At 44.7% G+C, this 12263-nt stretch overlaps 1 long non-coding RNA gene across 1 annotated transcript in view; it reads left to right on the top strand.

Moving 5' to 3' along the window:
* The window catches only part of LOC144288054 (uncharacterized), a 36239-nt gene that overhangs the window by 1875 nt on the left and 22101 nt on the right, over nucleotides 1-12263 (top strand). Inside the window, exons 3-5 of the long non-coding RNA XR_013356010.1 lie at nucleotides 35-127; nucleotides 11240-11344; nucleotides 12120-12202. This is a non-coding gene — a long non-coding RNA (uncharacterized LOC144288054). The remainder of the gene's footprint in view (nucleotides 1-34; nucleotides 128-11239; nucleotides 11345-12119; nucleotides 12203-12263) is intronic.

The following is a 12263-nucleotide window of genomic DNA, read 5'->3' as shown; positions in this document are numbered from 1 at the left end:
TCCATTCATTAACCAAAATTTTCCCTTCCCACAGAAACTGAAGATTAGGACAAAAAGTTGGATCTCAAGGTAGCTGGTTTGGAGGTGGCAGGACAGGTGGCCCCGCGGTGGCCCTCACAGCTGCCTGGTAAGTGGCTTGTCAGATTAGTCCAGGTCCCACACCCCAGGGGCTGACCCACCCCCACCCTGCCTTCTACTTTCTCATCCCTTTTGACTACTCATTCTTAAGATCCTATGACATCATCATCACTGATTAAAGTGTCACCTCCAAAATATATTTTTTAAGGTTGACTTATTTGTTTGAGAGAGAGAGAGAGAGACAATGTGCACGCAGGGTGAGGGAGGGAGGGGCAGAGAGAGGTAAGGAGAATCCCAGGCGGACTCCAAAGTGAACGCAGAACCAGACGCAAGTCTCCATCGCATGATCCCAAAATCAAGACCTGAGCTGAAACCCAACTGACCGTGCCACCCAGGCGCCCCTCACCTCTGAAATCTTAACTTCAAAGCCTCCTGTTGTCTGAGCATCATCCCTTGACCCCCAGACCACTTACTCCACTGTGATGCTTAATTTTATGTGTGACTGGATCAAGGGATCCCCAGCTGTCTGGTTAAACATGATTTTTTGGGGGGGTGGGGTGTCTGTGAGGGTGTTTCCAGAAAAGATTAGCATTTGAATTGGTTGACTCAGTAAAGTAGATGGGCCTCCTGTGGTGGGTGGGCATTATTCAATCCGTTGAGGGCTTGAAGTGAACAAAAATATGGAGGAAGGAGGAACTCACAACCCCCCTTTCTTTTCTGCCTTGCTGTTTCAACCGGGACATCTCCTCTCATCTCCTCTTGCCCTTGAACTAGAATTTACATCATGGGGCCCCTGGTTCTCAGGTCTTCTGACTTGGGCCGAATTATACTACTGGTCTTCTTGGGTCTCCAGCTGGCAGATGGCAGGCCCTGGGACTTCTCAGCTCTCATAATCACGCGAACCACTTCTTCATGATAAATTTCTTTTATATCCTGTTGTCTGCATTTCTCTGGAAAACACTAATACTTCTGTTATCCTCACTCCAGCAATTCTTCAACATTATTGAATCCCTCACTATCTTGGCCCTTATTCTTCTCATCATCAGTCACCCCATATATTCAGTCCTCTGACCTCATCTTTCTCTACCTCGTCCCCATCGGCTGAGCTTCAGCCACACCGGCCTCCTCTCTCACATCCTGTAGAAAAATCTAGCTTTGGTGTTCATCGTTTCCTCTGCCTACAGTATCGCCCCACTTTTTGTGTTTTGTTTTTTAGCTAAAAGCAACTTGTGATGAATACATGCAATATTTATAAGATACATATCACGTTTAAAGAAAAACAACATATCTTACATTCATGTACCCACCAATCATCAGCCATTTAACTGTCAAACTTGTGAGCTCCTCCCTGATCCCAACCCACTCTGAGATAAATGCTAGCCTGAATTTTGTATCAAGCATCCTCTTGCTTTTCTTTATGGTTGGTTGGTTTGTATCTCTAAACAGGGTTTAGATTGCATGTTAATGAAATCATAGTATTTCTGCCACTTGCTTTTTTTTCACTCTGTTCTATGTTCCTGAGGTTCATCATGATGTTGAATGAGGGTGTAATGCATGCCTTTTCGCTGCTATATCGTATTTTATTGCACTAAAATATCAAGATGCAATTATCGATTTTATAGCCTACCATTGGTGGACATTGAGCCTATCCCACCTTTTGCTGTTACAACAAAACTACGAACATTCTCAGACACATCTCCTAATATACGTGTAAAAGTTTCTCTGTGGCACATACCTAGATGTGGACTAGTCATTTCAAGGATATAAGCATGTCAGTACTTTCCAGGTAACACAAAATTACTTTCAAACTGGTTGCACCAATTTGTCCTCCCTTCAGCAGTGAATAAGAATTCCTGTTGCTCTATATCCTTGCCAATATTTGGCATCACCTAACTTTTGAATTTTTGCCAGTCTGATAGGTATTAAAGTGATATGATAGCTCATTATGCTTTCAATTTGCATTTTGCTGATCATTTGCCTGGATCTCTGCAGGCTGGTTCCTTCCCTCTTGTCATTCAAATTTGAACTTAAACAACCACCACCTGGAGACAACTTTGTCACTCAACTACATTTATTTTAATTCTTACCATCTGATATTTCCTTTTCTCTCTTTTTAAAAAATATTTGTTGGCCTATTTTATTCCTTCCTACCCAGGCTTGTACATGGTAGCTGTTGCATAGATTTATTGCGTATTTGTTGAGCCAATGAATGGGCTAACTTCAATTCTGTTCAGACCAATACTTACTGGTTAATGGTGCTAGCTTTCTTTGTGTTGGATTCATGTCTCTCTTTCGTATTGCTTTTGTTCTCTTCTCATACATTCTCCATTGTCTTTGTTTCCATTACTGTCCACTTTTCTCTTTGGTTTGTTTGTTTGTTTGTTTTTTCCACTTTTCTCTTTGGTCTCATTCTTGCTAAATTCTTTCTTCTTGGCAAGGTCTCTCTCTCTTGCCTACACCCTTGTTTCAGGTTCTCAACCTTCAGGAGACCCTACTCAGATCTTTCAAAACCAACTTCTCCTGTACCCAGCTCTCTCTTGCCCTGTTTGGCATCCACTTGGGCAATGGTCACTCAGAAGCAATCTGGATTCTAGACGACAAAGATGAGAAGACCAGACAAAAGCATCATTCATTCAAGTCATCTGCAAAGAACCCAGAGAAAGAGCTCTGTGGGTCCATGTCATTTGTTAGAGGTGATTAATTCTAAAGGCAAAAGTTACATACTGTCTGGAGCTCATTTTGACTTTAGCCTTCAAACTATGCTGTCAAACTTCACAACCCTGGTATTGCAGTAGTAGGAAATAAGGGTGAATATACCTGGGAGATAGAGCGATGTATCACCCAACAAAGTTTTAAAGACAAATAAGGGGTAAGGAAATTAATTTTGAGTAGTGGAAGTAATCTTAATTTTTGTGTGTGTGCAATACTTTTCTGAAATATACTACCATGTTACTTCTATATTTAAAATTCACTAGAACACAGATTCAGCTTTCATCATATTTTTCAAATGTTGTTCTAAACAGCAGTTATTGAATGCTGCATAAGCATGGCAGATTAACAACATGCTCCTTTCCCCCTTAGGATCTTATTAAAATGACTGGAGAGGAAATAAGAAAATACAAAAGTCCAAGAGGACAAAGTGAATTGGATAAGAAACAGCATCAGATGAAAGAGACTTCAACAAAATTTGGGGCTCTAGAGGATTTGTAACTAATGTTGGTTACGTGAGCTCCCTCTCAAGAGGGAGCATGGTGGCAAGTTAGGGTTTTATTTTCAGACCCACAGAAAGGTTCTGAACAAGTGTGAGGTGCCATGAGGCAAGGCTGAGAACCCGGAATTTCTTAGAAATCTGTCGGGAGCGGTTAAGACACCCTTCCCTATCTTTGTGAAGTTTAGGCAACTGCCTTCTTGCTGGACTGAGAGACTGGAGGCTTATTCTTTAAAGAAATTGAACTTAAGAAACTCAGGAGAACCACAGTGAAGAAGATTGGGGAGAGACAGGAGTACAAGCTGAAGACAGGGGAATTAAGTGAAAATCTGCCCTTGGAATAGTAGGCTCTTCACTCCCTCCCCACACTCTGCTTTCAGGAAGTTGGCAGCCAGGCTTACATTCCTCCCCAACCCTGGGGTGAAGATCAGAGGATTCTTCGCTGGACCCTTCAAATGAGCCTAGAGAAAAGATCCCAGATGCTGACACTGGAGGATCCTCCAATGAAAAAGCAAACTTGCCTATGATCTCCCTGAGATGAGGCCCCTAACCATCCACAGCTAAGCTTCATGCTCAACTACAAGTCAATAGGCAACATCATCAGACATTTTTGAGTAGCTTCCAAAATGAAAGGGGCGAGAGAAAGAGAGAAAGAAAGAGAGAGAGGGAGAGAAAGGACATTGAGGAAACGGATTATGCTGAAAATAGGAAAAATAACTTTAAAAAGTCAATGTTCTGTGGTGAAGGAGAAAGGATGAGATTATAAAGGGGCAGCACAAGGGGGATCTTAGTGGTGATGTATTTTATGGGATCGAATGACAGAGAATTATACGAACACTTTGCACCAATGTCAGTTCCTTGGTTTTGATATAATATTTCAAGTATGTAAGATGTAACCATCGGGGGATACTGGGCAAAGGGGTAAGAGGCACTTGGCACCTCCCTGTACTATCCTTGCAACTTCCTGCCAATTCTAGAATTACTTCATAATAGAAAGTTAAAAAAAAAAAAAAACCTAACATCCCCAATGAATTATGAGAAGACATTGAATCCAAAACAGGAATGAGAGCCTGTAAAAGTAAGCAAAGGAAGAAACATTTCTTTGAGGTTAAGAATGATACTTTTCCAAAAAATTAAAAGGCTACGAGATCATATGGAAGAAATCACACATAAAACAGAAGTGAAGTTATAGCAGTGGATGATGTGAAAAATAAAAGAGATAGATCCATCTAGAATGTTCAATATGAACTACCAAGACTTTCATTCAGAAGAGAAAAGAAGAGGAGGAGGAAGTAGTGAAACGAGACAAAGCAATGCGACGAGATAAGCTCTGGGAACTGGAGGGCCGAGTTCCAGGTGACAGCACTCATGGACTGCCCAGCGCAACAACCCAAGAAAGACTCACAGCAAGACTCACATCATTATGTAGCTACACGACACGAGAGATAAAGGTTCCAAAAACTTCTGGAGAGAGAGACCAAAATAATAATAATAATAATAATAATAATAATAATAATAATAATAAACCCCAGCAATCTACAAAGGCTCACGAGTCACCACATCCGATTGCCATCCAGAGTTAGCAGACAAGGAGCCTCGCTGAGCCACAGCGCTCTTCCACCCTGAATTTATAAGCTACACACATTGAGGTGAGAAGAAAGGCATTTTCCAAGCCTTCACATGCATTGCCTTCCTTTTATACTTCCCTAGGAAACTACCAGGGTGTGTGGTCCATCAAAACAAAGGGATGCATCAAGAAAGAGGAAGAAGGGGATCCGGAAAAGAGAAGATCTAGCACGGGAGACTGGCAGACGAGAAGCCCCGACATGGCAGTGGACAAAAATGATGGGAGAAAACGTGTTCAACAAGCACGGGCGGGAGACTGTCCAACTTGGAGCAAGAGGCCAGGGCTCCTGGGAAAAAATGCTAAAAGTAGCTGATAGGTTTGGGTGCCTGGACTACGTTACTGTTGAGCACGTGACAATAACGAGGGGCATCTGGGATGGCTCAGCCATGCATTGGGTGGACCTGCCGTGCAGCATAGTGGTTTCACCAGTGTGATTACTGGGTTTTAGAATTTTAGAGCTGGAAGGTGTTTTAGACATCATAAATCCGTGGACTTGGACATCCAGATCCTTGGCTTTAAGGTTGAGGATCCCGAGAACCTGCAAGTTTTGGCACCTTGCCCAGGTATGCAGTGGCTGCAATGCCATATGAAGTAGAAGCCAGTTGTCTTGACTCTTTATTATTTATGACTAGTATTTTTTGAAATTCCTAAAGGAAGATGAATTTTCTCTGAGGCTCCTGCTGAAGAATTGTCAGGCTCCTTGTGTTGTAGGGATTCAGGAGAGGGGCCAGGTTGTGTCCTGGGTAGAAGCGTAGTGTGGGGAGGCTGAGCACGGGCTTTCAAAACAGATCTGGGTCATGTTCCAGCTCTGTCTCTTACTAGGAGAATATCTTTGGAAAAAGTGCAAAGTACTTAAATTCTTAAAGTTTCGGGCAGCCCGGGTGGCTCAGTGGTTTAGTGCCGCCTTCAGGTCAGGGTGTGATCCTGGAGACCCGGGATCGAGTCTTGGGATGGGCTCCCTGCATGGAGCCTGCTTCTCCCTCTGCCTGTGTCTCTGCTTCTCTCTCTCTGTGTCTCTCATGAGTAAATTAAAAAAATCTTAAATCTTAAAAAAAAAAATTCTTAAAGTTTCTTGATAAACATTCCACCTCCATGGTTGCTATGAGGATATAGAGATACAAAAGCAAACTCTTTGGTGATCCCTCTTGTGGTATGCAGATTAATTGTCCCCCCCCTCCCCCCGCAAAGATGTCTCCATTCTAATTCCTGGAACCTGTGACTATGTGATGTTCCCTGGCAATGGGACCATTAAGATTTCAGAGGGAATTAAGGTTGCTAATCAGCTGATCTCGAGGAGGTTGTCCGGGATTACCCAGATGGCCTGTGGCCATCACAAGGGTCCTCAGGAGGAGGACAGAGAACAGGAAGCATCAGAGAGATGGCAGTGTGAGGATCACTAGGCCTGCCACAGTGCTGGCTTCGAAGATGGAGGAGTGGGACCATGAGCCAAGGAACGTAGGCAGCTTCTAGAAGCTGGAAAAGGCAGGAAAATGGACTTATCCCTAGAGCCTCCAGAAAGAACACACCTTTGCTGACACATGACATCAACCCAGTAAAACCCATTTTGGACTTTGGAGCTCCAGAACATGAAGATAATACAGGTGTTTTGTGTTAAGCCATGGATCTGCCATAATTATTTACAGCAGTGGTAGGAAATGAATAGACCTTTCCTCTGAACATCATGCCTGCTCCCCCAGAGCCATCTTTACATCATCTTCTGGAAGATGCAGCTTTTTGGAGGATGCGCCTCATAGTGGTCTGAGCAGAATCTGCTCTTAACACAGGCCAACCAAAGCAGAAAGGCTGCTTCCTGGGGGGCGGGGAGGGGGCGTCGCTTCTGTCTTGCTGCTTCTCAATTCCTTTTTGCTCACTCAGAGCTGAATCAAAAGCAAGGGCTCATATTTGGGACCCATCACCCTTGGGAATGCAGATGTACCCTAAAAGAGCCGGTGATCTGAGAGTTGGGTTTTTTTTCTTTCTCTTGCCTGATCACACCTTTTAATTAGAGCTGCCCTCTTTCCAGAAAGCAGCTGCCCTCTTGCAAAGTGTCAGATGCTCTTTGCCAGGAAAGGGTTGAGAGAGGGAGGCAACCATGAGCTTCCTTGTGGTGACTGGAGGTGGTGGCAGACGGTTTGTGGTCTCTGCCCCTTGCAACACCCATCATCCTGTTTGCCACAACCCTCTGATGCAGTGTGAAAGCCACGGAGTGCCTCTGTGTGACCCACTTCCCCACACTGGAGCACAGGTTGGGGTGGAGGGGGAGGGTTGCATGTTTGACAAGCACGTGCTCCTGAAGTTCCATCCAATTTTCAGCAGCAGAGACACCATCATGTGATCATGGCCAGTGGTGAGTTTCTATAAGAAAAGGAGGAAAGGCACAGCTGGGCTCCACCTGGTTTCGGTGCGTCGGTGCCCGCAGCTGCCCTGGCGCCGCTGATGCCTGCGCTGACTTGGGCTGTGGAGAAGGGGGGCACAGCAAGCTTCCTCCTTGTTGCTCGGCGTCAACCATCTGTTCCTACTTCTGGAACGAGCCATGGAAGCGTGGGTTACTTTTAGCTTCCCCTTTTTCTAGATCGTTCCTTTCCTTTTAGAAATGAAATAGCTAAGGCTGCCTCCTGGTAGAATAGGAAAGCATTGCCCCCCACGCGCTTAGGGTTTCTGTCACATTTGCGCCCCACGCAATTCAGAAGGACGACAAAATTAAACTATTAGAAAATGGGGAACTTGTGTGTGGGAGATGCCTGGGTGGCTCCGTGGCTGAGCAGCTGCCTTTGGCTCAGGTTGTGATGCAGGGCCCTGGGATCAAGTCCTGCATCGGGCTCCCCTCTCCTTATGTCTCTGCCTCTCTCTCTGTGTCTCTCATGAATAAATAAATAATCTTAAAAAAGAAAAGAAAAGGAAGTGGAGAGTTTCAAATAAAATCCATTGAGATAAACCATAATAAGGTTCCGTTTTCCTCTATCAACTGATTAAATAGGTCAAAGGATAATCCTCAATGGTGTTGCTGGGTGTGTGAAATGTACCCAGGTAGGAGGTGCAGATTTTCCAGAAAACAAATTGGCTTCTTGTCTCAGGAGCCCTCAATATGTTTATGTTTATAAACCCAAAATGATACCATTTTTAAATCCATCCCTTTAAAACCTCATGCTTTCAGTTTCCTCACCTGTAAAATCAAGTGATGAATAGACACTATTGAGTGATGTGAGAAACAGAATAACGGATAACAGGCACACAATGGTGTGCCTGGAGATCCTGAAGCATCATAAAAGATGAAGAAATAAGAAGTTTTCCAGATAAAAATTGTTGCAACATCACAGCATAGACATTTCAGGCATTGACAGTGCCATGTGCTCGAGCAAACCTAAAAAACACTTTAGGAAGAGAGTTTGGCTCATCCACTTCCCATTCAGCTCTTGAAATAGATCTCTTAAGGTGTCTCAAAGTTATGTAAATTGGAGATCTTGATTTAATTCAGACATATTGTCATAAAAAAGGGGTAGGAAAACATAAGAAAACCGCACGTATTATTTTTATGGGCTACTTCTGTGCCGACTTAGTGTTCTGTTGAGGGAACATTCTGGTGAGCACCCTGTTCCTGGAATTGAGTGTTTAGTGTGGGCTCACCACCCTTTGTCAGCAGACTCTGTTGTAGAGCTAGGATATGGGTCTATTTGAAGGTTTTCAAAGAGCTTTGAAGATGGAACTTTCTGGGCCCCCGAGGAAAGGGAATCCAGATGCTTTGGCTGGGAGCTGTGGGCTGTGGTTTAGATAAGGAAATCAAGTTCTCTTATGAAAGTGAAGGACTATAGCCATTTGGGAAGACGGTAAAGATGGTGTGTGAAAGGAACTCACAGAGAATAGAGAATAGAGAGCTCTAGTGGTTCTAGGATAGGGACCCAGTGACCTAGGCCCTGAGCAAGAGAGAGTGGCCAGGATGGGGAGGAGACACTGTCAAGGGGGTAAGAGGAAGGTCCCAATGAGTAGACTGATAGGCCTACTATCAGTAGGTGCTGGGTCCCTCGCATGCACCCAAAAGCCACCTTAAATGGGGCCTTCATCGCCGCCCACCCAGGCTTTACCTGTGTGGAGACCACCATGCCCTCCATCTCCGAGCTGCCTGCAGGAGGAAGCGGGCTCCTTGCCAGCTGACAGACTAACAGGGCGACCCTAGCAGTGCCGCAGGCTTGCTTCTGTCCAACTGCCCTGTGCAGACACCTCCCCACAACTTCCCAGGATACCTGTAGACCCAAAAGGAGCATCGGGGGAGCCCCTGTCCTGTGCTTGGGCAGGGGTCCTGCCAAACTGAGCAAGATCTAGACCAACCATCAGGCTGAGGGGTGCGTAATGGCATCCCTGATACCTTCATAACAGAATATTATTTTCCCACTTCTTTTAAAAGGATTTGTCTTTACACAGGAAATACTATCCACTGTGTCCACTGAGACGTAGGAGCAGCTGCAATTCCACTTGCTCCGTCAAAGAGGGGCGGGCAAGGAGCTGGATCTAATAGCCAGGATAACGAACACCCTGTAGTATCCTAACGGAATGAATGCAGTTGGAGTCCAAATACAGGGACGTCTGAGGGCTCCTTGAGCTTTGCCAAACGGAATACTATAAATGATTTGGGGTCTCTTTTTGGGCATATCTCCAAATAGAAAGGGAAATGAAAATGAAGTGAAATGAAATTGGAAAGTGATAGGATGATATATGATGTGTGATGTTACAAAGAAATGCCCTTGTCCAGATGCTGTTTTAAGAACTGTCTATGATCATGCTTTCTGGGCCAAGAGAATCCTTAGTTAAGGTCAACTGGAAATCTGGTGTTTGAGCAGATATTTCTCAATTAGATAATGACTTTTGGTAACTGTCTCTGTATCTGTCCCAGGCCTTCGGGAGACTATCGATCTGGTCGTTGAGCCAAATTTTGCATTACTGTAAATTGCTTGGGTAATTCTTACTTTTTTAGGGCCTCACTTTTCAAATTAAAAGTGTATGACAGAAGCAGGAGTGACCCGGGAATCAAAAAATGCAATTAATGTGCATCTCTTTTTAGTACAAAAATTTATACAACCCATAAGCTAGGGGAAATTGAGCTAGAGCAAAAGCAAAGGAGGAAAATCAAGCTATTATTTCTACCATTCTAAGTAAGCCCATTATTCTCACCGCTTTAAAAAATTATAAGTGGTTTGGCTGAGTTCCTGAAGAATATGGCCATTTCCCCCCATAAAGTACCAACTTAAGAGAAATCTAGTCAAAATCCTATTCTGGGCATATCCCTGGCCTCTGCAGAATTTCTAAACATCAGCTTTCTGTATCTGAAACATACTGAACATGTAACTGGTTCAGATTTTCCTAGTGGTCCCACAAATTCAGCAAGTGAAGTGGATGTGGAAATGTTGAGGAGGGTCAGTCGTTTCAAACCTGACGTGACACTTGGAGGACTCTGACCCCAATTCTTCTCATGCTCCAGGGGTCAGGAAACGTCCTTTTCAGTTTTCAGGAGCAGCTGGGATAGAAATCCTCTCAAAAGGGTTAGGGAATTCCAGGGCCCTGGGTTCAAGCCAGGCCTGTGGGCCTTGTGCGGCCTGATGGTGAAGCGGCTGGGGCTGCTTCTCTGAGCATCTCTGAGCATCAGGGACCTGGCAGGCGAAGGGTGGAGGCTGCAGGGGGCAGCACCGGAGTAACCTGAGCCTCGTTTTCCTCAGTCCTTTATAATCTCTTCCAAGGACAGGTTCTTTCCTGCCTCTGCATGAAGTCTCTGGTAGGTGCCAGAAGTCCTTCCTACCCTTTGGGGTCATAAGAGCAGTATCACCACGGCAGCAAAGCATCCAGTCGGGTGTGACAGTCACACTGGAAGCTACTAAGCAAGTGAGAATAGTGTTGGCTCAGGCCTGAGGCCCACAGGGGGGACCGGCTCCCCATCAACTGTGCCGCCCGCCCTCTGGCCACCCTCCCCCAGCTTGCTCTCCCAAAGCTTAGTGGATGGGAGACCCTTTCCAAAAGGGATTGGGAGAAAAGGACACAGTCTTTGTCACTGGCACTGTCGTGATGGGAAATTGGGCCTCTGGCCTTGGTGGATGCTCCCAGCTCCCAGATGACGCCATCTGGGGCAATTCTGTGGCTTTTTTGGAGAGACCCCAACTCACCAGGAAGAGGGAGGGTTCTTTTTTTTTTGTTTTTGTTTTTTTTTTAGCAGTTTATTTGGTTCATTTTAGTTTATTAGATGTTTACAAAGCAGTACGTTTGAATCATTCTTTGTGTCACATTCTATCAACTTCGATCAGGACTTTGGGAAATTTAACCTGCGCTTTTCTTTTTTCTTTTAGTATGCTTTTCAGGAAGCCTTGAACAGTGCCGGGGATAAACTTGTAGTAGTTGACTTCGCAGCCACGTGGTGTGGACCTTGCAAAATGATCAAGCCTTTCTTTCATGTGAGTATGAAACCGGTTCTGCTTTAGAAGAGATTCTGTGTTTCTCGGGTTGGTAGTGGCAAAGCTGGCCATTCTGAATTACCCTCCTTGCTAAGTCTATCAAAAAGCAGTTCATGAAACAATCAGGTGGTGGTTTTTTTCCTCAAGGAATTTGCAGCTCTGGGTAAAACCATCCCCTCATTTTGACTCTTTAGTCTTGAGCTTCCTGGGCACCTGGGCCATGTTTTCTTTCCATGTTTCAATGGGGAACCTCACCTCCAGCGGGCAGCAGAGACCACAGGGTCCCAGAGACAAAAAGCAGATGTAACTCAACTGTTGTGGAATGTTCTATATATGACCTGGATTTGGAAACTTATCATTTTACTTTAATTATTTATTTATTTACTTATTTATTTATTTAACTTTAAGCATTTAAAAACAGAAACAGCAGGAGTCCCATCTTAGCTTCGCATAACAGCTGCTAACCAGCAGCAAACAACAGCTTAGCAACCTTAGACAAGGTGATATCAAATACATGCATAAGGTGCTAACATGTCAACAAAGAGAAGCTGAGTTGGGGAATTATTCTGACAAAGACTCAGAGGCAGAACTGGGCCTAGCAGGTGAGAGCTAAGGGTTGCCTAGTATTGTCTGTGGGGAGCAGGGACTATGATGAATTCTGTCCTGGTAGATGTTGGGCACCAGATAGCAAAACACACCTTGCGTGCTTACGTCTGTTCCTAGGCTTTCTTGGTTTGCTGGTTCAGAAGACTTTTTTTTTCCCCTTCCTTTTCAGAGGTATAAGGAAGAAAACAATTGACCAGAAGAAGTGGTCGCTTTCTTCCTTCCAGTAGGTCATATAGACCAGCGTTGGATGAGGTGAGAGAAGCTGACTCCCCACCCCACCAGCCCCACGGGATCATGGGCAAATCAGTTGGCT

The sequence above is a fragment of the Canis aureus genome, chromosome 17 (genome assembly GCF_053574225.1).
Source record: "Canis aureus isolate CA01 chromosome 17, VMU_Caureus_v.1.0, whole genome shotgun sequence".
Classification (NCBI taxonomy): Eukaryota; Metazoa; Chordata; class Mammalia; order Carnivora; family Canidae; genus Canis; species Canis aureus.
The sequence above is the reverse complement of the archived record's forward strand: the minus strand, read 5'-3'. Positions and strand labels throughout refer to the sequence as shown.